Source organism: Callithrix jacchus, chromosome 11 (assembly GCF_049354715.1).
Source record: "Callithrix jacchus isolate 240 chromosome 11, calJac240_pri, whole genome shotgun sequence".
NCBI lineage: Eukaryota > Metazoa > Chordata > Mammalia > Primates > Cebidae > Callithrix > Callithrix jacchus.
Genome location: NC_133512.1, coordinates 48,469,932 through 48,493,968, shown reverse-complemented (window position 1 = coordinate 48,493,968; position 24,037 = coordinate 48,469,932). Strand labels below are relative to the sequence as shown.

At 35.1% G+C, this 24,037-nt stretch overlaps 1 long non-coding RNA gene across 3 annotated transcripts in view; it reads right to left on the bottom strand.

The window, feature by feature from the left end:
• The window catches only part of LOC144578266 (uncharacterized), a 53,413-nt gene that overhangs the window by 5,709 nt on the left and 23,667 nt on the right, over window positions 1-24,037 (bottom strand). Inside the window, exons 1-2 of one of the 3 annotated variants that reach the window (XR_013523727.1) lie at window positions 5,526-5,668; window positions 3,669-3,776 (exon numbers count right to left, since the gene is read on the bottom strand). This is a non-coding gene — a long non-coding RNA (uncharacterized LOC144578266). Of the gene's footprint in view, window positions 1-3,668; window positions 3,777-4,342; window positions 4,407-5,525; window positions 5,669-24,037 lie in introns of those variants that run through there. The other 2 variants (XR_013523726.1, XR_013523725.1) reach the window with 2 other exon arrangements.

The window sequence follows — 24,037 nt, the reverse complement described above, 5'->3', positions numbered from 1 at the left end:
GAATCTGGAGCATGTGTGTCTTTCATGTTCTCCTTTCCTTGGCCTTGAAACTGTACAATAACCAAATAGTAGAGGCTTCTCACAATGCCCAACTCTGCTAGTTCGGTTACTGGAAAACATGTTGCCAATGCCCATTACTTCACATTCTTTTGGAAGCCATGCATTTGAATATTTTCAAGAGGACTAAAACATTTAAAATGTTGGATACGCAGACCTAATTTATATCCTCCATGCATAGCATAGACACTGTGTCAAAATCAATTTGACAAATTTTAGAAAAAAATAGTATGATAGCTTAAGAAGTCAAAATTTATTGATAAGCTCACACATTAAAATGTATTTTTCTTAAACAGCCTCCTTTGTTTCCAAGACTAAGGTAGTAATGCAAGGTTTACATTGATACTATTTTCCTCAATATAACATGTTTAGAAATTGAAAAACACAGTGACAGCAAAGAATGAAAGGCACCTTTCTATCTAAATGACACAATTGTGCTGACAAATGTCATCATACTAGGAAGCATTCTTTTTATGACCTTTGACTAATTGCTGCTCATTATTTTATTATCCTGTAAAATAGCCTAAATTCTTTCCCTTTCAATGGGAAATAACAGGGCAATTTAAAAATGTACTAATAGGGTTCCTGCCATTACTTCTCCACCACAAGAAGAAAGCCATGTGGAAGCCTATGCCAAATCTCACTCTCCTAGACATGCTGCTGTGAAGAAACAGTAAATCAGAGCTCTCCCAGAAACAGAAACGCAGCTGCGAGTATTATCCTTGGCCAAATCCCTCTTCTTTCTATTGCTGTTTCCCACATCCAGTTTCCTTCTGAATAGTGATGGAAAATAAGCAGGGGGATAGCATGTGCTGGAATTGGGGCATGTGGCTTCAGGGCTTGGAGCCATAGTCTTCAGGAGCCATGCTGTGTGGTCCATTAAACAAATGACAAAGAAAGAATATAGTCCTTCTTAGCTTAAATATCAAATGATTGATAGCAGTGTTCTTTATGTATTCCTGCCCAGAGTCTTTGCAAATCTACTCAGAGTCAAATCCTGGCTATAATACAAATCATCAGGAAAATATTTTCCATTCCACTTACTACTTAAGTCATTTCTCTGAAGTATATTTTTTCTCTTGTGTGTGTAAAAGAGTATTATCCTTGCCACCCTCAGCATTGCCTTATGCGTACCAATGCTTGAGTTGATTTTTTGCTATTAAACCACAATTTTCCCTGTCATTCTTATTTTCTTTTAATAGATTTTAGTAAGTGGCATGATTTACTAGAGTAAAGAAAGAGACATGTATGCCATCAGTTCAAAATTCAGTGACAGAATCTTTATTTTTGTGGAAGACGGGAGTATGTAAACCATGGAAGTTAAATTTATAATGGAGAGAGAGAAACTCAGTATCTATGGGATACTTTACTTCCTCCAAAAAACAAGAACCTGTTTAGCAAGCAGTAGTCCACACAGTGGAACAGTGTCTCCCATACAGTATAGTAGCAGCAGAATTGTGTTCCTGTTCCCTTAATCTCTAATTCCCAGCACATTCAGTGGATTACATACTGTTTATGCATCATGCAGCCTCCCTGAGCCCTGTTTCTTTACAGTACTTACTCCTGCTGCTAAAAGGAAATAGGCTCTGACAATCCTCTTTGGCTGCCAAAGCTGCCGCCTCTGAATGAATACATCCTGCTTCCAAGAGTCAAGCTGATCCCTGTGATCCCTGAATCCAACAGGAGTTCAAAAGAATTCTGCACGTCTCAAAGAGGAAAAATTGCTTTTCCTTTAGGACTTAAAGAAGAACGAGGGCTTCATCACGTGAGAGCTGATGCTATCACACCTCCAGACTTCAGGGCTGCTGCTGAACCAACTCAGACTGCAGATGAACCGGAAGGCCCAATCTGCCTCTGACTCTGGCTTTCCTCCTGCATGACACAGTTCAGTTCAGACACAGTAATGAGGCCATTGAATTCCCCTCTGCAGCTGCAAGCTGACTATAAATGCACAAGCTAAGTTGTTGAAATAACTGTGTCAGGGGACTTGCAAATGAATATACTGTCATTCCAACATAACCCAGTTTACCCTGTGCTTATAGTGAATGATTTTAGACGCTTAGTTTAAAGCCCTACTACGGTGCTCTGCGAAAACATCTTTAAAACACCTTCCCAGAGGAAAATTGACAGCTAAGATGACAGCTTAGAAAGAAATAAAAGAACCACAATGGTGTAGTATCTTTTTTATGACACTTTTTGTAGAAAGATTTAAGGGTGTTAAAAAGTGAATGATTTTACAATATTTATGAGAGATAGGTGGTAAATATAGTTAAAAATAATAATGAAATAATGAAATAATTCTTGTAGGGCATTGTTATTCTGTAATTCTCCTTTTAAATACAAAGTGTCCCACTCTGAGCAAACAATAAATAAAAATCAATCTGCATAAAGCTCACATATCTGTTCATTCAAATGAACAGGTACCACTCTAGGAGGAGAGACCAAAATAAACACAGCATGTAGACTATCCTTCATAAACTTGAAAGCCCCATTCAAGTTATTTATTCTATATATTTTGATACATTAAAAAAATTGACAGAAATGCGTATCTTGAGCTTGGTATTTATAAAATGCTTTTGCTAAAAATACAAGTTAGAAACAGACAGTGGGCTTAAATATTTTAAATATGGAAAAATTATACTTGTATAAGCATTTCATGATAGATAATGATGACCTGTGGTTGCTTATGTCTTCTCCCAGGTAGTATCTGAGATCTAGGTTATTCAATGGTGTGAATATGTGATTGAATGAAGAAAGAAGATCGTTACCAAGGATTTTATCACATAGGTAAAAGATTTGAAAGCATTTAGTTCATTTCCACTACTCTAACAAAGTACCAGCGGCTGGAGAATTACAAACAGAAACATATTTCTCCCCGTTCTGGAGGCTGTGAAGTCCAGTATCAAGACACTGTCAAGTTTGGTGCCTGGTAAGGGCCTGGTCTCTACTTCCAAGATGATGCTTTGAATGCTGCTCCCTCATAGGGAACGAACTCTGTGTCCTCATGGCAGAAGAAGTGTAATAGGCAAACTCACCCACATAAGCCCTTTTATAAGGCATTAATCCCATTCATATAATATAAGGCATTAATCCCATTCATAAGAGCCCTCGTGGCCTAGTTACCTCCCAAAAGGCTCCACTTTTTAATATAGTACAGTTGTCCCTTGATGTATGTGGAAGATTTGTTCCTGGACCTCCAACATATATCCACGCATACTCAAGTCCTGCAGTCAGCCCTGAGAAACCTGTATATATGCCTTCTATATATGTGGGTCTGATATCCTCTATTTTCAGTCTGCATTTGGTTGAAAAATATCAGCATATAAGTGGTCTCACACAGTTCAGACCTATGTTGTTCAAGGTCAACAACAATTCCTTGTCCTTGAGGAATACCTTCCAAGAGCCCAGTGGATGCCTGAAACCATAGACAGTACTAAACTCTCTATAAACTATGTTTTTTCTATACATATATAAATATAATAAAGTTTAGTTTATAAACTAGCCACAGTAAGAGGTTAGCAATAACTAATGATACAATAAAACTACTATAATAAAAGTTATATGAATGTGGTCTAGCTCTCTCTCTCGCAATGTGTCTTATATGTACTTACCCTTCTTCTTGTGATCCGTTGTTCTGATAACCAAGACAGCTGCTAAGTGATGAATGGGCAGGTAGTATATGTAGTTTGGACATGTTGGACAAAGAGATGATTTTCATCCTAGGCAGAAAAGATCAGAATGACATGAGATTTCATCATACTGCTCAGAATGTTACACAATTTAAAATGTATGAATTATTTCTGAAAATTTATATTTAATATTTGTGGACTGTAGGTAACCGAAACTGCTGAAACTGAGGCCATAGAAGGTAAAACTGTGAATACAGGGGGACTACTATGCCATTGCATTGAGGATTAAGTTTCAGCATGAATTCTGGAGGGGACATAAGCATTCAAACTATAGCATAGGGACTGATTTAGTTTCCTCCCCCTAAATGTAGCCTTGGAGACTAGCAACGGTTTATATAATAAGAGGGGCAATTAAAAAAAGATTCATGACTTGTTCCAATTCCGACAGCCTCCATTTCCTCCCCTCCATCCCTCAGTAATTTGGGCAAGGCTTGGTGGAGATATAGTTTATTTCTGCTTCACTCTGTGTCCACTGAGGCAGCTGGAAGGTGGAAAGTGAGAATCATCTGTAAGTTTGTCCACTCATAGTTTAGGTGATTGATGTTGGCTCTTGGCTAAGATCTCAGTTGGGTTTGTTTGTCTATAAATGAGCTCACGTGGTCTGGACTTCCTCATAGCATGATAACTGGATTCTAAGAATGAGTGTCCTGAGAGGGTAAGAGCCAGCTAGAAGACATGTAACCTTTTGTGACCTCACTGTGTAAGTCACACAGCATCATTTCCAGCAATTCTCTTTGTCAAGGCAGTCACAAAGCCCAAGTTCAAGCAGAAAATAGAATCCACCTCATGACAGGCAGTTGAAAAGCTCTTGAAGAGCATATGGTACCAAAAAAACATTGTAGCCATTTTTGGAAAATACCGGTGTCCAATATTAGAAAACAGTATCTTTTTTTTTTTCTTTTGAGACCGAGTTTCGCTCTTGTTATCCAGGCTGGAGTGCAATGGTGTGATCTCGGCTCACCGCAACCTCCACCTCCTGGGTTCAAGCAATTCTCCTGCCTCAGCCTCCTGAGTAGCTGGGATTACAGGCATGCACCACCACGCCCAGCTAATTTTTGTATTTTTAGTAGAGACAGGGTTTCACCATGTTGACCAGGATGGTCTCGATATCTTGACCTCGTGATCCATTCGCCTCAGCCTCCCAAAGTGCTGGGATCACAGGCTTGAGCCACCACACCCGGCCCAGAAAACAGTATCTTTAGAACAGCAATACTAAATATTAAATATATTAGGTCGTCATTATTTAAAGATGAATGTACTCTCGCTAACCCTGCTCTAATGCCGAATATATTCAGATGTGCCCATTAATAGCAACCAAAAGAAGAAAAACAAAAATAAAATCCCTGGAAACTCTATAAGCAACCTATATTGTGTCACTTGGAATTTTCTGGTATAATGTCTAGACTACTTAAACACTTCGTCTCTCCTTTGCCTCTCTACTTTAGATTATTGCATTATACTTAACAGTGAGTAGAGAATTAAAAATGTCATAATACAAATGTTAAAAAGTATTTTGATTCTTTAAGAGATTTCTGATTATGACCACAATCATCCAAAATTGGGTTCATAAAAAAAAAAAAACAGAAAAGATTTTTAATTTTCTAGACAGAGTTGTTGCTGGTGGTGACAGATGAGGAGCCATTAAAAATGTTGACAATTTCAATTACTTTAAATGAACAAATGTGACTCTTTTCCTTTGAAATAACCAATGGACAAATTTAGAATTCATTGAGAGCATGTCAAGTGCGCAGAGCGAGCAATTTTGGAGATCAGTTGTACCTGCAGATAACTTGTGAACCCAGAAAGTTTCTCACACAAATGAATTTGAGCAGCATTAGATGTCACAGGCATTTTCATGGTTCAATGACTTTAATTTTTTTCTTGGCCATATGTTGCTTAATATATGCCACCAGAGACCATTGTAACATGAAGAACACTGAAGATAGGAAACAAGAGAATCATGAAAGGAATTCTGCAAATTTGTCTCAGGATATGCTTACCCAGATTATTATAAATAAAATTGATGTAAACAAAACTCTAATATCAAAAATTCTGTAATGTTTCATAAATAAAGAGAAAAAGGACCTATGATTATACCTTTTTTTTAATTTATAAGATTTGACTATACATGTTCACAATGCATTATTTGAGAAATACAATGAAATATTTCTCATTTTCACTTAATAAAACAGCATAAATTAAAAAGCCATAGAAATTATTTTAGAGCAAAATACTTGACTATTAGAATTAAAATCAGTTTATATTTTGTTTTGAAACTAGCAGTTAAATTTTAATCTACATTTAATCTCCAAATCAAACCTGAGATAGAATATAATTTTTTACATCTATGTTTACAAATGAGACTTTAAATAAACAAAGCATTTTGCAGTAGCTATTGAACTGGAGAAAAGTCAAAATTACTTTTATATATATTATTAAAAATGAAAAATGAAATTTATAAATAATAATAGTCTTCCCCAAAACTGAAAATTTTGCTTGCGAATTATTTTTTTTCACTTCATTTCATAGCATATACAAAAGTTGCAATATTTTTTTCATTTCTGAAAAAAATTATAAAATATTTTTGTTGGGTTATAGGACTTCTAAAAGTTATCAGAAATTACTTGAAAACAAATACTAGAAATTATTTAATTCAAAGCAAGGAATTTTTTGCAAATGCATAGACATGCTAATGTAAATAAGATTTTATAAACCACAGAAACAATTAAAGTTTTCTTTCTCTGTCAATTCAAATTTAAAAGGCCAATTATTTACCTTTCAGATTATATTTGCTCAGGAATTCTGGACAGCTGTTTGTATTAGACAATTGTTCTTCCTCAGAGTCCAGCACTATCTGCAGGAGACATTCTGGGAGATATCTGCTGTTTTACTTTGTTTTGGTTAGCACAAATGTATTTGCCACTTATTTAACTAGGCCAAGGTTTGTCTATGTCTGAGGATTTATATTTCTTCTAATGAGAAAGAAAGTCCTTCTGAACAAAGCATTTCTCCAGATGCCATTTGGCTCTCTAAGTTTTCATCAGATAACAGATGGCATAATAGTGAAAGGTGTGTTTACCTGAGCTGAGCCAAGTAGGATCTTACTCACACGTTCTCCTACCTACACAAAGTAGTTTTTGCCTGGTTTTAATTATATTTAGCACTGTAAATGTACTACCATGTATATGGAAGAAACATTGCATGCTTTCTTTCATTTGCAGCTTTACCAGAAATTCTTTACTATGCCAACCATGTCAGAAAATCAGGTTACTGAGATCAATGCTGTTTTAGCCATTAGAATCATCACAGGTCACACTTGGATCAGTTCACATTCACAACTTTCATATTTGTAGTGCATCTTTGACAGGTGTACATCATCTAACTCATTGTATCTTCTAATATAATCATGACCACACATTTATCTCACAGTTCTTCGACTCGTCATTGTATTAATAGGGACAGTGTGTATAAAGTATGTGCATAAGTAGAAACAATTACCTTGATATTTTATTTCACTTTAAAAAAACAAACATAAAATATTTGTGATAGGAGAGGACATTGGATACAATCATTGCTCTCAATACACCATCCTGAGCCTATCTGGGAATAGACTCTGGTCCCATATAAGCCTCACAATACCCCAGGATTCCCAGTAGACTTCCAGCTTGAGGACTTCATTAAAGCCACATATTTTATAGAAGGAATTGCAAAGGGAATGCTTAGAGGGCCAGGCAGCTACTAAATAAATGAAGTCAGTCAGCTGTAAAAACAGTAAGGAATGGTGAGGCTTACTGAAAATTTAGCATTGTACATTCCAGATAAGGAAGGCAAGATCCATTTGGTCTCAGCAAGTATTGTATTGGTGGAATGAGAATCCAGTGTTGCTGTCAATTAGTTTTCAAGTAATGCAAAATATCTAAATCAACTGATACATTTCCTAAATTTTAGTACAGTGTGTATGAAAAACAAACCAACCAACCTTGTTATAGATTATTCATGGGGTGTCACATTGCAGCCTCTCTGCTTTTAACCAAAGAAAATAATATCTGGACATAGAACCCTGAAGAGTGACATCTGCCCCTGAAATCTTTTCAGGTAGCTTTTACTTATAATTAAAACAACATGCTCATTGCAGAGATATGAAAATTAATAATGCTGTATCATCAGTTCTATTATAATGCTTTACACATTTCACCTATTGACAAAACCGTGGCAATACAAGATGTTTTGTAGGTTTTAATGTATTCTGACCTTAAAAGTATTTTTCAATTTGTGTCCATTAATTTTACTTCTTATCACTATAGTTTTTAAAAGCAATAGACTCATATATAGGGTGTACATAAAGACTACCCCAAAAAGCATTTTTCTTATCATTCAAAATAAAGGACTTTATACAATTTTCTTTGTGTAATTTTAATGTGTGCATATTATACATTTGAACTATCATTAAAAAAGAAATTTACTTATAGCAATGTGAAAAAGCCTTAACGTAAAAAAGGAGGATATATGTTTGCAACTCCTTTGTTCATTTTTTCCTCTTTCTTTCTAGAAATTGTTTCTGTCAATTTTAATTTTCACTGAGTTGAGTGGGAAAGGGATATAGGAGACAGTTACCTCCAACTGCAAATAGCAATCAAAGATTAATAAATGTTTTCAGCAGTTTTAAGTTTCATTGAATCTGTCTTGAGAGGTATGTGGCCAAACAAAATATGCATTTCTGAAAGCAGCAAGAGACATCTTGGTGTTTTAAATTTAGGAATTGAAAAGTAACTCAGAAAAGACCTAAAAATCACAGTGCAGAAGAGGTAAATCAAAGACCCTGCCTGGCACAAAAATATTAGGAAAGAACAAGTTTTATAAAAATGAAAGGAAAGCTAATACAAATATCACAAGGGCATTTTAATGGTTCTATCTGTAATGGCACACACTAGTCGGGATATCACCACTGTTTCTGGAAGCGTCCTGTATCTTCAGCAGTCATGAACAGATTATTGGTAATTTTGAAATTTCTGCTTTTGCTTTAGGGATCATTCCCACTCTCAATTAAAAACAGAGGAAAGGCCGGGTGCGGTGGTTCACACCTTTAATCCCAACACTTTCCGAGGCCAAGGCGGGTGGATCACGAGGTCAAGAGATCGAGACCATCCTGGTCAACATGGTGAAACCCCGTCTCTACTGAAAATGCAAAAAAATCAGCTGGGCATGGTGGCGCGTGCCTGTAATCCCAGCTACTCAGGAGGCTGAGGCAGGAGAATTGCCTGAACCCAGGAGGCGGAGGTTGCAGTGAGCTGAGATCGCGCCATGGCACTCCAGCCTGGGTAACAAGCGAAACTCCGTCTCAAAAAAAAAAAAAAAAAAAAAACAAACAGAGAAAAAAAGACAGTAACATTATCAAGGAACCAAAGAGTCTTAAAATACAATTTCTTTATTTTTATTTTTTTTAGACGAAGTCTCTGTCACCCAGGCTGGAGGGCAGTGGTAGATATCAGCTCACTGCACCCTCCGCCTCCTGGGTTTAAGCAATTCTCCTGCCTCAGCCTCCTGAGCAGCTGGGATTACAAGCAGTCAACACCACACCCAGCTAATTTTTGTATTTTTAGTAGAAACAGCGTTTTACCATGTTAGTCAGGCTAGTCTCAAGCTCCTGACCTTGTGATCCACCCACCTCAACCTCCCAAAGTGCTGGGTTTACAAGTGTGAGCCACTGTACCCGGCCTTAAAATATAATTTCTTAAGAGTCAACTTTAGAAATGATGTGAAATAAGGTAATAAGAAACTGTTTGTATAAATTAACAAGGTTATATGCCCAAAATCTAATGAAATACGTATAGTTCATTATGTGATTATGTATATACATGTGTGTATGCACACACACACTTAATAGAAGTCAAAAGCAGCCTGTCAACTTCTTTTAACTTCCTCAGACCTTGGCCTATCTTGACTTCTTTACTTCAAACTCAAATTTGTTAAAGCTAAGTGGTACTTACATGTATATTCTTTCTAGAGGGATTGAAAGAATATGTTAGACATTGATTTTGGAAATCTTATACCATAGCCCATTCAGAGCAGATCTGAAAATACACTATTTTTAAGAGGCATAGCCAGTTTGAGGAAAACCCAGCTAAATGCTTAGATGAAACTACTTTGTGCCAGGGATACCCCCTGGTGGGGTTGAATGACTAATGATCACTAAGGAATATTTTTTCTTACCTCAGAAATATATTTACTAACCACAGTTTAATTGATTCTAGACTTTTGTTGTCCCTAAAGATAAAAATATATTTTTAGATAAAATACAGTATCTGTCTTTTGATAAAATGTTACACAAGATAAAATACTTCAGGGTACATTGGTGGGAATATTAGAAAAATGACATCTCTGTTACACAAACGAAAATGAGCTTCTGATGCTATTTTGATGGCCTGTAACAAACATCTTCTGTGGAAATCTGCAAAATGGTTTCTGCAGTTGGAAAGTCACAGCAATGGAAAAGATGCTCTGGATTGCTATATTCACATGTAAGATGGCTCTTTGTAGACCAAAAAGAAATGTTATTGCCATTCACAAAATGAGGCTAGTTTGATCACTGACTTAGAATTCCAAGTAAGTCCCAGAAGTAGAAGAAACAATGATGAAAATGGGTTGGTTGAGCAGAAGCAGTCTTAACAAGAGGCTTGAGTATATGATGACAAGTAGTCTTTTCAAACATACTGAAAACCACTCTTTTGTTGATGGTGTTTTGAGAATCAAGATATATGTATGTACATATACATATATTCAAATACACAAAGTAAGATTGATTATGTTTATGAATTTACTTAAAGTTGCCACTACATTAAATTCAATACAGACATAAAATTTGCATCAAATATATAGTTTTTAAAATCAAATTCTTGTTTATACTTTCAAAAGCAGGTCACTGTGACAAAAATGATGTTTTCCAAAAGTATTGACATAAAATAAAAATTAACTAAACTTTTATTTAAAAGGTTTTATTTTATAAATGCTGCTGCATTCAGCATATATTTGGAAAGGCTGCATTTCATTCTTATTAAAACCAATAGATTATGTCTAACACAATATCAACACAGCTATTCTCCTTCCTTAATAATAAATGTGATATTGATATAGCAAAGGCTACATCAATTTTCTAAAAATAAACATTGTTTTATTACACATAAAACTTCTAGAAAACTTAAATCTTGGCTTGAAATGAACCTTGAAACATTAATAGGAAAACACACAAAGCCAAATGTGTTTTTAGTTGTAAACCAAACTAAAATATTTTAATTTGGATTTCCTATAAATCATGCAAGATCTATAGAACAAAAGTAACTGAGGAAGCTTTTTAAAAAAACTCCAGACATTTGGAAAATTAGAGATACTCAATAAACCCAAAATATGGCAAAGTTCATCCATCCCTAAAGGTAATTAATAGACAGTTTTAATCCTTTTATTTGATTTAATATCCTCTTGAGCTTAATCCATATTTCTCCTTTCCCTAAAAAAATTGCAAAAGTCCTCATGCCTGCAAATGAAATATATACCATTGTGCTTTTTCTTTCTTATCTCTTTCATCATTGACAGAGGTAGCCTTACATCCCATTGCCCAGGGTATCCTGTTGTTGGTCTAGCAAGCCTTATACTACTGTCAGTTCACTCAGTCTAGCAGAACATTGATTTTTAAACGGGGAACCAGGAAGAAAATAATTCAATATTCTATTAGACAATGAATACTGGAAGTCAAAGAGTAGGAAACAGTCCTTCACTCCATTTTAATGTATTTTCATGAAGGAAGAGCTTTTTAGGTTCCTGTTAGACTGTAACGCCTGTGGGTGTATTTAAGGTATGACTCACTAGGGAAATCCTGTTATTTATGGGAAGAAGGGAGAAGAGGTGAAACAATCAGAGGAAATCAAAATAGGATAAATGACATACAAAAGAAAACGCTACATGGCATTGGGGTTTGTTTTTATTGTTTTTGCTTTGTTTTATTTTGAGACAGTCTCCCTTTGCCTCCCAGGCTGGAGTGCAGTGGTATGATCATGGTTCACTACAGCCTTGACAAGCTCAAGCTATGCTCCCACCTCAACCTCCCAAACAGCTGGAACTCCAGATGCATACCACCACAGCCAATTAACTTTCCTTTAATTTTTTTGCAGAGACGGGCTCTCATTTTATTGCCGAGGCTGGTCTCACACTCCTGGACTCAAGCAATGTTTCTACTTTTCTACTCTGGCCTCTGGGCTCCTAAAGTCCTGCAATTACAAGCATGAGCCATAGTGCCTTGCCTTGTTGTTGTTTTTAATTTTAAAGCTTGTGGTTAGATCAATGAGAGTCTGTCCTCAACAGTTCACATAGTATTTGTTTGAAGCTCAGCACAACTCCATGAACACAAACTCCCCAAATCAGGTAAGTTAGATCAAAAGAACAATTTTTCTCACCACATGCTTTAAATTTTTTTTTAATTTTCAGGCAATAATGTAGGACTGTTTCTTGGAGTCATCACATGATTTTGACTCAAACCCAAAAAATGCAAAAACAAAAGTAATCAGAAAAAACTAATTAAAGAATAAGGCAGCCTATGATTTAGAAAAGGAATGGGTTGAGTTTTAAAGTCTCAAATATGTAGGCTATACATTATATATATATATATATGAATGTAAATGGCAAGTGTGGATGATATGATAAGCAAGAAGTGAGCTAAAGTTATGCTATATAAAGTACCTATGAAGTCTATCTTTAAAAGCCAAGATATTTTATGACAAAAGAAATAACCTATACATGCAATATTTCCCTGGAATCCAACTCTTCTCTTCTTTAATTCTTGAAAAGCTGATGACCTCGTATGGTGGGGAAGGATAGATGAAGCTACTCTCTGGCTGCCTGTTGGTAAGACTTCCAGACACATCTACCTGCTGCAATCCTTCTATTTTTTAGTAGAAAAGTATGAAAGAATATAAGTTGAATCACCATACAGCCCTCTGGTATCTTTCAGAGTTTATTTATGGGAATTGGTCTAGCAAAGTGTAAGACATTTAAATTATGTTTATAAATTGGTTTACCTTTAAATTGTTTGAAATGGTAAATACCTGCAAGCAATAAGTCATCCAGATCTACTTGTTATCATCTATTATTTCTATGAATAAGTACAATAATAATTACAAGAGTGTTTCTAATATTTAACATACAGAAATCACATTAAATGACAAAGGTTTGAAACACACTATAAGAAAGAGAATCACTTAATTACTTTAGATTTTGTTTTCTTCGTTTGTAAAATTATAGTGTTGGTTTACAAAATATAGATTCACTCCCAGATCCATGAGGATATGTTATATTATGGTCAAGTCCTCTTGTCTAACACACATTGTTTACCACCTGCCGAAACCCTACATAGAGATAGCCAATGTCTACATAGTGGTTACAGCAAAGATTTGAGAGTTAGCTCTACCTAGGTTCAATAGACAAGGTTTCAATCTTATATTGACTACAGACTTTAGAGAAATTATTCAATCTTTTAAAGTCTCAGTTCTTTACCTATAAAATTGGGAAAAATAAATAGCAACTACCACCAGGACTGATATTCATGTGGCACAAATCTTTTTATAGTGCTATGAGTTATTAATGGCCAAAATCATTTCTGGGTAATTAGTGCCTATAGTGTGCCTGTTGCTCAATATTTTGAGTATCAACACTTAGAATAATGTTGACATTTCTTGATCAATATTTGTTCTTAACAACCTATCATAACAGTAGCTGGAACAGTATGGACATATTGAATTTACTATTTTTCATTTCAGAAGTGAACAAAATTTATTTATGTGCCTTCTTCATCAATCTCAGCTCTGAAAATAAGTCTAGCATCTTTTACACTGAACAATTAATAGAATGTTGCAAATAGAAATTATAAAAATTGATTTAATCTATTCTTTTAAAGAACTAAAGACTTATTTTATACTGGATTATTGACAAAGGAGCCATGCTTTTTGCAGGAATTCTAAAATATTATTCTTCATTGTTTCTTACTCTGATAAAACCTGCAGAATTGTAGACACAATTCATTCTCTAAAGGAAAATTAGTTGACATCAAAGAATGGTGTTAAATTATTAGCACATTGAAGGCTCTGTCCATTTATTTACATAATAAATTTGATTAAAAATAAACTTTAATATTTTGTTTAAAACCAATGCTTAAAAGCTTTAAAATTATAAGAAACACAAAACTTTTTACCAAGAAAAATACAAATATTGATAAATAGTTATTTATCTATACAATTCCCTAGAATCTAGTCTCAGATCATATTGAGAGTTTTTTGCTCAACAATAGGATGTGACCAGGCAGACACAGGCTATTTACAACAAGTTCTGACAGTGCAGGTCTTGACTGGCAGAACAACACTGCAGAGGCAACATCATTGAACAAAATTAGCAGGGACTCATGTTGAGTCATTACATATGTACAACATTAGGTAGATTATATGATTTGGATTTGTGTCCCTGCCCAAATCTCATGTTGAATTATGATCTCCAGTTTTTAGGCCAGGAGGGGCCTGGTAGGAGGTGATTGAATCATGGGGCAAATTCAGATTCCCCATTGCTGTTCTCCTGATAGTGCATGGGTTCTCATGATATCTGCCTGTTTAAAAGTGTGTGACACCTCCCCGCTCACTCTCTTCCTCCTTCTCCAGCCATGTAAGATATGCCTTCTTTCCCTTCCCCTTCCACCATGACTGTGAGTTTCCTGAGGCCTCCCAGTCAGGCTTCCTGTATAGCCTGTGGAACTACAAGTTAATTAAACCACTTTTCTTGTAAATTACCAAGTTTCAGGTATTTCTTCATAGCAGTGCAAGAACAGACTAATACAGTAGATATCACTTCAAATCTCCCTTTGCAATTTAATACAGTCTTCTCATTTCAGATATCCTGGAATTTGCTAATGGGCTACTTGGAAATGCTGTTCTCCAACAAGTGCAGTTTCTTATCACAAAGTGAACTTTCATTTGCACCTGTTTAAGGCTCTGCAAGGAGTACAGTAACTGTGTCAGTAATGCTTTTGCTTATCAAATTTACATTTCAAAGTGGCTAAATTGTTTTGAAAGTGTATCCCAGTGTGGAATCTTTTGCAGTCACTGCTTGATGTTTAAAATGCCTGATAGCTACAGAAATATAGGAAGAGAGGGAGAGAAAGAGTGTGTGTGTTGAGGGGGAGACACACAAATATGTATTTCTTGACATTTGGTCAAGAAGAAAGGGAGAATAAAATTGCTTCCAAATAGAGCAAATACACAAGTGGGTATTTCTATAGATACACTTGGCTTATATCACTATATTCAGTATAAAATTGAATTGAGTGTTAGTGGTCGAAGGAATTTTAGATAGCTTCTACTGCATCCTCCTCATTTTATAAATGTAAAATTCAAAATACAGAGAACTATGACATGGGTTAAATAATAGAGTTTTGGAGTAAGCTGTGACTCTATTTGATCCGTGGCTCTTAAGCTGTGGGAATGCTAAGTATGTGCTTCTTCATCTGCTAAAGATTTGATAAAACGATTTAAAAAATTAATTGAATAAACTAAGAAAGAAATCCCAGTGGGAAAGACCTGAGTCCATCCATTTATGGCTGGAATGCAGACTGATATAGTACCTAATAGCAGAGTTTCACTGCGGCTTCCTCCAAAGGTAGGAAATAGCTCAAGTTGTGTGGTTCCAAATTATCCCTTTGATTTTCATTTAGACAAACTGCTATTGGGAAATGTCATTCTGATTATACTTCTGAACCAGTGTCTTAGAGCAGCTTTATAACTGACACACATGCCAGTTTTGAGAGAGCCTTAGGATTATTGAAATGAAATAAATAAAATGTCTGTTACTGCTAATATGAGTTTCTTAAGAAGTTCTGTAATCCCAGCACTTTGGGAGGCCAAGGTGGGTGGATCACGAGGTCTGGAGCTTGAGACCAGCCTAACCAATGTGGTGAATCTCTTCTAAAAAAACAAAAATTAGCCAGGCATGGTGGTGGGTGCCTGTAATCCCAGCTTCTTGGGAGGCTAAGGAAGGAAAATCACTTGAACTCGGGAGGCAGAGGTTGCAGTGAGCGGAAATCATACATACCATTGCACTCCTACCTGGGTGACAGAGCAAGACTTTGTCTCAAAAAAAAAAAAAAAGAAGAAGTACTGTTAAAAGGCCTCATTTCCTCTGGGTTCAATAAGACATTTGTTTACTTCTAATTATATCTATAAGGACAAGATTAAAAATACAGATTGAATTCAATAGCTGATTTAATATCTATATCCCAAAACTGTCAATCAATAGATTGATTTCAATATGGAAAAGGGTCTCTAAAGACATTTTCAGTTCTCCACACCGATCAAAGACATGAAAAATGCCATCAAATGCATGATATATAGTTTTAGGAGACAATATTAAAAGAAATATCTAATATATGTGAATTACAACAATGTTTTTCTGTAATATTAAAAAAAAGGCTAAAATTTAGGAACACAATTGAGTGAAAATACAGACAACCTTTTTAATTTCAAATACAGAAAAAAAAATATTAGTTTTACCAAAATAATCCTTTGTTTTAGACTTAGTTTAGCAGTAGTTTCTGTTCAACAAAATTGTAGTTGTTTTAGTTGGCCACAAGTTCAAAATAAGTGTGTAAAATGATGGTTTGACAAAAACTGAACTTATAATATTTTAGACAGCTTTGTTCAGAACTTGTCTGGGAATAGCAATTTCATTTATCAGTGGCACATTTTGAGAGGAAGTATTCAATATGGAAAAACATCCAGGGAGTAAAGGAAATACACTGAGACATGGTTGAAAGTGCTGCTGTGATCTAGTGCTTGTGTCCTCCCCAAAGTTTGTGTGTTAAAATTCTGATTCCCCAGGGTAACAATGTTGAGAGGTGGAGGCTTCAGGAGATAATTATGTAATGAGGGCAGAGGCCTCATGAATGGGATTTATGTCCTTTTAAAAAAGGCCCAAGGGAAACCCTTTGCCCCTTCTACTACTTGAGGACAGAGCAAAAAGACTCCAGTCTTTGAACTAGGAAGAGGGCCCTCAACAAAGCTCAACCCTGCTGCATCCTAATCACAGATTTCCAGCATCCAAAAGAGTGAGAAATAAATATCTGTTGTTTATAAGCCATTCTGTCTAAGCTAATTCTCTAGCAACCCAAACAGACTAAGACAAGTGCTTTGTATTATCAAAACATACAAAGTCAAACTACGAAAAATTAACTAAAATGTAGATTTGAAGGGTAGTCTATAGGGAGACAAAGGAAAGCTGCTCTGTGTTGTGCAAATGAGCCAGGACCAACGGGCAAAGTTACAGAGTCCAATTTCAGCTCAGTGCAGTAAAAACAGCAATTACAGCTGCCCAACAATGTATCAGTTCCACTCCCAGAATAGCAACTCAATGATCACAGAGCATGGAAGAAGGAATCCTGATCTGAAAAAGAAGTCAGACTTGAGTGCTGGAAGTTCTATGCCTTCTGGGGACTAGACCTATTAGAGGAAAATATCAGATCTGTACCCAATTATAAACTATATTCTCGAACCTCAGGGTGAGACTTGAGCTATATGTATATTGTGTCCATCATTTTTTTCACCAGGTTAGACAATTTTTTAACTTTGCCACATGTCTAATATTTTTCTAGACTTACTACTTTTATATCTCTTTTCTGTCCAGTACAATTTATTCACTTTATAGCAGGTTTTAGAGTTTTTTGCTGCCACATTTAATTTATATATAATTATAATTATAATATATAATATTTATGTATTAAAATTATAAATATAAAATATATATTTATATATAATTATAATTTATATATTTCATAACCACCAAATATAAAACTGCTTCACTTTTGACAACAAATTCATGTCTATTCAGCTTAATTTTAAAAAACAAAATTAAACCCCTAAACCTAGGATTTTACTTTGTAGACCTGTAAATCACAATTTTTTTGTAGGACAACAGTTGATATGTCAAGTTTTATAAACTCGTCAAAGGCATATTTACATAAGCTTTTAAGAACATTTTCTATGGTTGAGATTAACAACTCTACTTACTCATAATATTTGTGAGAAAAACAATTATAAAACAACTTTATAAAATACTTGCTGAAGAGAGAATGTGTTTTTTATTCAACAGAACCATACAGTGAATTTGACTAACAATCCCTTCCTTGCCTCCATTAGAAACCTCTTCTTATATATCCAGCCTTTAAGGTTTTCCCACCTTTACTGGACTTTAATTATACCAGCATTTTCTCCTAGACTCTATCAGTTGGTAGGTTCTCGACTAGTGAAAGACCTCTGTCTATCCATTCACTTATCTAACAGAGCTGACACAGAAAATTCAGATTAACATTCTAGTAAAGATGTTATTTAAACCAATACATACTTTATTCTATGGGCAAAATTATCTACATAATTTTATTAATCCTCTACTTCATAGAGTGAAGCAAAGTTATTGAATTAATTGAGAATGCATATCTGGAAACATAATGGAATTTGATTACATATGAGTCGCATTTTAAAAATAATAGCAGTGTCAACCCTACTTTGACTGTTAGGGGCTGAATGTTGTGTTGTCCCAAAATTCATGTTGACTCCAACCCCCAGTGTGATAATAATTGGAGGTGGAGTCTTTAGGAGGTAACTAGGTTTAGATGAGTTCATGAAGATGGAGTCCCCATGATGGGATTAGTGTCCTCTCAGTGTGCCGTCACTGAGAAAAGGCCATGTGAGGAGGCAGCTGTCTACAAGCCAGAAACAGTGTTCCGAACAAGAGCCAACACGCCTGTACTTTGCTACTAGACTTCCCAGCCTCCAGAACTGTGAGAAATAAATGTCTGCTGTGTAAGCCAAGATAAGGATTCTTTGGTTGGAAAGATTTTAGTCAGGCTTCTGAAACTTCTCCTGGGCCCATCTATGTACTTCCTTGTAAAATCCAGTTTTCTCCAAAGAACCTGGCTAAATCAGTTTAGCCAGGACTCCCCATCCTCAATATCTGGTTATTTTCAACATCTTATCTGATTGCTACTCCTCTACCATCCCCCAAGTGATGTCTGATCATTGTGGCCTGTCTTTAGTAAAAATCTTGTTAAGTCAATTTAGCCAGAATACCCCTGACCCCTGACATTTCCTCTTAGTAATATTCTACACACTAACTCTCACATTGCTCCTTGGCTAAAAATTCCCACTTGTTCATGCAGTATGCAGAGTTGAGTCCAATCTCTTTCCCCAGCTTCAAGACTCTGTTGTTCTATTCCTTATAACTATCACAATGGTCCTGATAAAGTCTTTGCTACCATGCTTTAACAAGGTCATTGATTTTTTTTTCTATAACAGCCATCCAGTCCATGATATTTTGTTTTAGCAGCCTGAGCTGACTAGGACACTGCTCAAGCCAGATTTCAACTTACGGAAGTATCTTGATTTAATTGAGTGAAGTTGCTAAAGAAAACATGCAGCAGATACTATCATAGTGCATTAAGATTAGTTTCAAGTTCACTTTAATAGAAAAATAGGTGGCTTATAACCTTATTAGAGTTTTAGACCCTCATGAAAATCTCAAAACCTGGATTCTTTTGAAACAATGAACACACCCAGATACAGACTAAAATGGAAAATTTTAGTCTTACTGTCAAACTGACCACACTATTTTCTCTTTGTAGTTAGAAACCAAATTCAATCAAACTTATTTGAAAAGAGAAAAACATTGGAAAATGATATTTTAAGCCACTGAAAATGTAACCACTGGAAAAAGTATGTTTCATAAGAAACCTAAGCAAGATTCAAATCTACCTTTAGTATAGAAAAAAAGCACTAATTTTTTTTCAATACAATTCCACATTTGTTACATAGTTTTATTCTGTCTGATAGACATGGGTGAAAGAACAGTGCTCCTTTTAGGTAGAGAATACATTAGGTTATGCATAGATATTCATAATTTCCTTAGCATCCTCCCCATAATACAGTTTATACTAGTACCAAAATTTTTTTCCATAAGCAAAGTCCTAAACAAAGTGCATTTTCTCCCCAAAAAGCAATCATGAATGTCAGACCATTCTAAGAATCACACTTTGACTCTTTCTCTGCTCTTTTTTTCTTTCACCTTTTCAGGAACAAATCTATCTTTGCCCATTTGAGAGACTACGTATTTGGGGAAAGGAGGAAACTGTTAGTTTAACTATACAACCAATGATACTATCTATTGGCTAAAATCTTGAACATCAAACAGAACCAGGGAAAACACAAAAAATAATAAAACTGAGAGTGATGACAATGTTAATATTCAGCCCCTTTTCTCTCGTGAATTATACACCTATGGTTCAGAAAGTTTTAATTTTTCAAGGTGCAAGGCCAAGCGTATGGCTAATAGCCAGATCAGATGAGTTCAGACCTAAAAATAATGAAATATATCACTAGTCCTGCTTTTAACTGATTAACAAACTGTTACCCCCTAAGAGTGGCTCCTAGGCTTTGCCTTCTAAGTAACTGAGCTAACTGGTAACAGATTTTATGAATTTACATGCAGTCCTTCCAAACTTGGGTAATAGCATTCAAGTTCATCCTAGGACATTTTATATCGGAGGGGCCCTTTGGTGGTAGCCAGAATCTTTGTATGCATATACAAATTGAACATTGAAAACTTGGCATTTTATATATAAATAGTTGGAACTCATAAAGAGCAAATCACAGATATTGGAATGTTTTTGTGAACAGAGATAAGCAAGCAGTGTGCTACATTAATTTTTAAGTCTGTGCATATTAATTTCCTCAAACAATTGCATTTTTCATGCTTGCCTTAGTTTTGAATTCACTGTGATAGAGCATTTAATATTTAATCATGCAAAATTAAGTACATTTAGCTTTTAATCTTCGTGATAATAAACGAATGACCACTTAAGATTCACTTTCCTCAAGACAGTCTCAAAAGTCCATGAGGTGTCGATTCCTGAACACCTATTAAAAAACCGTAACCAACAGGGATGTCTCCTAAATATTGCTGAATCAAGTTACTTTCTCAATTTGAAACTCTATTGATCCATTCTAGGCTGCTTTCTTATAACTTCAATGGTCTGAGAAGAAATAGTAGTCACCAAATTACATTCTTAGTTACACAGCACTATTTGAAACTGAAAAATGGAGTACAATTCACCTTACATAGAAAGAGATAATTGACTTTAAAATTAAAAGGAAAAAACAAACCAGAGAGAAATAAAAGTAACAGCTTATCTGTTAACATAATGTTTATTTTCTTATAAATTGGATAAATTATCTCCAATTATGGTTGTTCATTACTGGTTTACTTTCTCTCTCTCTCTTTTTTTTTTTTTTTTTTTTTTTTTTTTGCATTTCTCTTCCCTGTAGTCCACCTCCAGATCTGTCAAACTGCTTGCCATTTCCTAATATTGCTATGCTACTTTGCTCCTGGATGCCTTTGAATACGTGGTTTCTTGTAAATGCAACAGCCTTCTCTGTCAAATTCCTTAGTGTAAATCATCCTTCAGGAACAAAATCAAGAATTTCCTTCTCATGCAGATATTGTCTGGCAGTCCTCAAAGTTGTAAAATTTTTGTTACTTTTTACATAACTCCATCAGTAATTATTGTTCTGTGTTGAGATTATGGATTTTATTATCTACGTCTTTTATATCTGCAAACACTTTGAGCCAAAAGCTTGTGTCTGGTTTACTTAACATTGACTGCGGTCAATGGAATAGACATTGTAGAATTGAGAAAATGGGTGAATGAACAAATGAAAAATGACAACAGCCTTGGTGACTCAGTATACTGCCATGTAATTCAGCAGAACTTCAAGTAAATTTCTAAGCAAGTAATTCAGTCAATTGATTAATTTGGTTGTAACTATTGCCATTATATCACAGACCAATAATTTCAGTTATTTCAATGACCAAATCAGTTTGATCACTGATTTCTTTACTAGCTATTTCAGCCCCTGCTCTGGGGTTAAAACTAGCCAGGAAACTTGGAGCTGCTTCTTGACAGCTGAAATTACCTCTGGATTAGGTACAGATTAATCAGACCATTGATAAAAATCATTAACAAGTTGCAGCATGAGTTGCCTTTTTTCAGCAGTGAGATGTGCTGCAGGGTTTAAGCTTTGGAGTTAGAAGAATATGTCTTCAATTCCTTTACCCTCTAAATGAGTGACCTTGATAACTTTCCCCATTAGTGTGTAACCTTGATACATTTCTTAGCCTCTGTATATTTACTTTTTTTCATTTTTGAAAGAATCTTTACACCTACCTTTATGAGTGGGGGTAGAGAAATGGCACAACACTGATGACCTAACGTGAAAATGTCTACTGCCATATTTGACACATAGTAACTGATTAATATTTGTTTATTCCTTTCACTATCTTTTTTTTTCTTTAGTAACTCTATTCATTGATCTTTGCCCTGCCTTGGCAACCCTTCTGATTGCTAAGGCTATTTGGTGGAGAATTACAGAGGCTACTAAACTCTTCCTTAACTCTTAGAGTGCAGCCAAAGTTGTAATACCATCACTGGACTGGGCATAATGATTACTGGGTAATCTCTTCCCCTCTCTCTCTCTCCCTGTCTTCCTTCCCTGCTTCTTTTTTCTTCCTTTTTTCCTGTTTTTCTTTCTCTCTTCTTCATTCTTCTTCTTTTTCTCTTCTTTCCCCTCATTTTCCTCTTCTTCCTCTTTTTAAATAGGAACAAATGTAAGAAATACAAATATGTTTTTAAATTAAAAGTTCAACTTTATAAATATTTAATCAATGAATATTTGCTCTAATTTCACCTGAATGTACTCAGTCATCTCTAACTTTTAATTTTATTTGGGTTACTTTCCAGACTTATTTTTGCCAGGTTCATAGTAAAAGGCTTAAAAACCAATAAAAAACTGAGTAAAACCCATCACAAACTGGTTAAAATATTTTGTGTTCTCCTTGTATCAAAATGTACTGAAGGCTGTATCTTTACAAGTTTGCTGTCTTTTTTCAGCTTACTAAAAAAAAATTAATTTTGTATAAGCAAAATAACCAGTTGATTGATACATTTTTAACTTTTTAACTAATTGTTTGAACATTAGGTACATAGAAATAAGTTAAGTTATTCCACTGGAGCAGGCATGATGAGAAGGCATTTTCTTGGCACTAGCAGCGATTATAGCTGCTGAAATAGACTTTTAAGGTATTAGACAAGTGTTAGGTAGAGAATGGTTAATAAACACTAATTAAGTCGGCTACAAAGAAACCCTTGGGGAAAGATCAATATTATTAAGTGTTTAAACTAGCTTTTCACAGTTACTGAATCTATATGGAACTGGGCAAGCTGCAACACTGCCTTCACTTTCTTACTTTCTCCTCCCGTTTCATTTAAACTGAGTGTTGATGTGCAGATCACACTCCTGTGATAACTTGCAGATCATCTTTTTCTCTCTAAATAGGAACTGATTTAAGTCGTCACATATACATCATACACTATATACTGCAGAACATCCCTTCACATTGAGTTACTGAGCTTGCTTGATATGGGAAGCTGTAGAATCTGCTAGTGCTAGGATTAAAAAATGTATATGAGGGAGACAAAGAAAAAAATATCCCACTTGCTTCCTCCAAGGTAAAACTGTACTTGATTGATAGGGAAAATAAGAATAGTTCTGATTTTGGCATTAACTTCCATAAGGTAGAGCTAAGCAATGATTAATTGCCCACATGCAAAAGAAATCACCAGGTACACAGGATATGAAGTACATTATGAATACAAGCTGCTGTCAATTAATTATCAGTTAATTAACATACATTCTCCTTATAATACTCATAATAATAATAATAATGATAATAGCTAGCATAATTATCTTACTTAGTGGCAGGTGCTGTACACAACATTTCATCTTCACGGCCATTGTACAAGGTAGGCCCTATTATGATCCTCACTTTACATTGAGTAATCTGAATTAGAGAATGTGGATAATTGCTAAGAATCACATAGCCATTAGATGATAGATTTTATATCTGAATTCAGGTAACACAGTTTTAGAATCTACGTTCTATGTAAGACAATTTTTCATTTCCCACAATGTGCCAAATTCTAATTTTACAGAGGCTAAGTCCAGGATTGCAGAGTTGATAGAAAGACTATCAACAGATCTTTAGGAAATTATTGATAGCAGGTAATTAAAATAATTGCACAGGAAAGTATTAGAAAAAGACAAAGTGAAATGATGGAGAAGACTCACTTCGAGGCTGGCACATTAGGCATCTCTATCAGAACA